The following is a 3,896-nucleotide window of genomic DNA, read 5'->3' on the forward strand; positions in this document are numbered from 1 at the left end:
AATGAAAAGAGGAAAGGTTAGTACCTTCCTTAATGCCATTTTGTTTCTCTTTGAATGAGAAAAGCATGCAACTTTTGAGGCACCTGAATTCACGTGTCATAATACTTTTAAATCTGTTTTACCGTTAGTAATTCTGATGTCCGTTTGCTTTAGTTAAATAGCGGTTCAATTTAACAAAAATAAAAATGTCAATAAATTAAAATTAAAAGGTTTAATAGGTAAACTCAATAAATTGTATCCAAGCAAAATCCCCTTTCGCCGTTACCATAAACTGTATCCAAGACTGTGTCTTTCGCTTTGTTGCAGCGATGGAGAAACCATGATTTCAATAAGGAGCTGGAGATGCCTTTCTGATTTTCAGCTTCATCGGCTAATGGGTATTCTTGATTCCGTTTCTTATAGTACTTCTACCAGCAGTAAACATACGAGAGGTAAAAGCAATTCTGATTCATTCCATAACGCTGATGATGCTTTGTCTTCTTTTGATTTGATGCTTAGTTGTAATCCCTCATCTCCTATTATTGAATTCAATAAAATATTATCTGCACTTGTTCGAATGAAACATTTTGCTGCTGTCATTTCTCTGTCCAAACAGATGGAATTGTTTGGGATTTCGTTCAATGTTTGCTCCATTAATATTTTGATTAATTGCTTCTGCCGCCTAGACCGTGTGGATTTTGGGTACTCTCTTATGGGGAAACTCTTCAAACTTGGTTTTAAGCCTAACATTATAACGCTTACTACCTTAATCCACGGGCTTTGTAGAGAGGATAAATTTGTTGAAGCTGTGGATTTGTTTGATGATATTGTTGAAAAAGGGTATCAACCCGATGTTTATACCTATAATGTGATTGTGAATGGTCTGTGTAAAATTGGGAAAACCAATGTGGCCTTTTGGTGTTCTGAAAAGAATGGTCGAGGAAGGTTGCCTGCCTAATGTGGTGTCATACAGTGCTATTATTGACAGTCTCGGCAAGGACACATTGGTTGCTGAGGCATTAGACCTCTTCTTGAAAATAAAGAGCGAAGGTATCTTACCTAATGTTGTGACCTACAACACCTTAATCCGTGGTCTGTGCATGTCAATCAGGTGGAAGGAAGCTTTTATGCTGCTTAACCAAATGTTGAGAGCAAACATCGCACCAGATTTAATTACCTTCAATACTTTGGTTGATGGACTTTGTAAGGAAGGAAAGGTTTCAAGGGCTCATGGCATAGTCATATTGATGATGCAGAGAGGACTAGAGCCTAATGTTATCATCTACAGTTCATTAATGGACGGATATTGTGTACACAACCAAATGGATCAAGCTAGAGAAATTTTTAACCTGATGGTAAGCAAGGGCTGTACACCAACTGTTGTTACCTACAGCATCTTGATTCATTGTTATTGTAAGAGAAAAAGGATAGATGAGGCAATGCGGCTTCTTGATGAAATGCCTTGCAAAGGCTTGATGCCTAACGATTACACTTATAAAAAAAGGATAGATGAGGCAATGCGGCTTCTTGATGAAATGCCTTGCAAAGGCTTGATGCCTAACGATTACACTTATAATTCTCTTATACATGGCTTGTGTAAAGCAAAGAGCCCTTGGGCTGCGCATAAGTTTTTCAAGAACTTGTGTTCTAGTGGCCATTCTCCAGATAATGTAACCTACTCAATTCTAATAGACGGCTTTCATAAGCATATGTGTCTTGATATGGCGTTGGATCTATTTCATGAAATGCAAAAGAACTTGTTGAAGCCTCACCTTATTATTTATAATACCCTAATTGATGGTATGTTCAAGGCTGGTAAGGTTAAAGATGCAAAGGAACTGTTTTCTAGACTTTCCATAGAAGGGTTGTATCCTGATGTTTACACATACAATTTAATGGTCAATGGACTTAGTAAAGAAGGATTACTTGATGAAGCATTGAAGGTTTTCAGGAAAATGGAAGGGAATGGTTGCTCACCAAATGGTTGCACTTATAACGTGATTATCCAAGGATATCTCTGACACAAAGATGTGTCCATGGCAAAACAACTTATTGATGAAATGGTTGGCAAGGGGTTTTCTGCAGATGCCACTACTATGGAGTTGGTAGTAAACGATGACCTGCTTGTGAAAAAGCTACTGAGCTGCTCTAAAAGTTCTCAAGGTGAAAGTTGTAGTGAGATTTTAAGGTAGAAGCATTGTTATGCAGTCACAGGAGGTATTGTGCTGTTTTGAGTTTAATTCAGTATCTTGTGGTTCTATATATTTGTTCTGCAGCTGGCCTTGGCTATAATTTGGAATATTAATTGTTTTTATTCGCTTTCTTTCTCTTGAATTTGCTGTGTACCCATTGAATTTGCTTTCTTTCTTTCCCTGTCATATTTACGTGGCCTTGACGTGATAAATCTGTAAATTTTCTTCCAAATAGAGTTGTATTTCGATCTTGTGTTGTGTACAACTGATACTCAGTTCGTTAGGCTTTGTACTGAAACTAGTTGTGGTCAGTTAATGTGATTCTTTCAAGCTTTATATTTGCCTATTATATTTCAAACTAGTTTTGTTACAAAAAGAGACCTATTATATTTTTGATTGTTTTCTCTTGAATTTGCTATAAAGAGAAAAAAAAGGTAGCATTGACCACCAGTGAGAATACTCAATTACATGAATTTAAAAAAAAAAAAAAAAAATACAGAGAGAGAAGATGATAGAGGGGTGAGGAGGCTATGGGAAAGAGAGAAAAGAAAGAATCAGGCATGAATTACAAAATGAGGTTTGAATGTTGAAGGAAGTGTTACTGTGAATGTTGAAGCAGATGGTTTTGTGGTGATGAAAGAGGTGGGGACGAGGGTTGAGAGATTTGGATATTCTTAACGGCAAAATGAAAAATTCATTTTTATATCCATAATTGACTGAGTTGTATTTTCTTTTTCCACATCATATACCACGTGTCATGTTTCCGGCGATTTTTTATCGGAAATTCGCCTAAGTTACTTTCATGTTACAAACACTAATCAGTTTTGAGATACAGGGCCTTAAAATGATTATCTCTAAGCTTAGGGATCTTAGGTGAAAATAAGCCCTTGTTTCATAACCCATGATTATCGAGACGCTATAATTTTTTATATTAATTTAATATTAAAATTGTATTCATTATTATATTCAATCAGATATAAAATGTAAGATTAAATTAATATTTATAATTCAAATATAAATATATACGCTACAAAAATGTGTACAAAATTACTTTTCAAACACGAACAAATTTAAATGCATAAAATTTTTGACTTTGATTGTTACAAATCTTAAGTTATCCCCTTTGTAATTGATTTGATGTAGAAAGCAGTGTAATGAAATAAATTAAAAAAAAAAAAAGTTGATCAAGGACGTGATATAAAGAAATTGTACTGATAACATATTACCAAATAATTAACAATAGAGAAAATATGCAGATAAAGAGAATATAATTATTCATTTTAAAAATACATTTACATAAAGTTGAAGAACCTCTATTTCTAGGTCACAAGATATATATTTGAAAAATCGCAATATTAAATAAAATAATAAATGGGATAATAAATAAATTCATATATAAACTAAAGTGAGTTTATATAGAAACTAAATGGATATGTTCATAATTATAATATTGTAATAACTATTTTTTTTTATAACTTGTATTACAAGTTGCTATTGCTTGTTTAATACTCGTTATTTACACTTGCTTATTTTTTCATACTATTAAGTATTTGTTATAATTTTCCCATTGCATATATCTTTTTGATGTTAAAGCAAGATTTCATTTTGAGATTTAAATAAAAACAATAGCTAATTTATATTACATTTTACCACTTGTATTTTGTTACATATCTCACAAAGTGATATACCCAATTGAAAAGAAAACGATGTATTTGCTTCTGCTTT

At 33.2% G+C, this 3,896-nt stretch overlaps 1 pseudogene; it reads left to right on the forward strand.

Moving 5' to 3' along the window:
* The first annotated feature begins 201 nt into the window (after window positions 1–201).
* LOC105629583 (uncharacterized) lies at window positions 202–2,507 on the forward strand (annotated as a pseudogene).
* Window positions 2,508–3,896: the final 1,389 nt, after the last annotated feature.

This window comes from Jatropha curcas, chromosome 3 (genome assembly GCF_041381405.1).
Source record: "Jatropha curcas cultivar XTBG-Jc1 chromosome 3, XTBG_Jcur_1.0, whole genome shotgun sequence".
Taxonomy (NCBI): Eukaryota; Viridiplantae; Streptophyta; class Magnoliopsida; order Malpighiales; family Euphorbiaceae; genus Jatropha; species Jatropha curcas.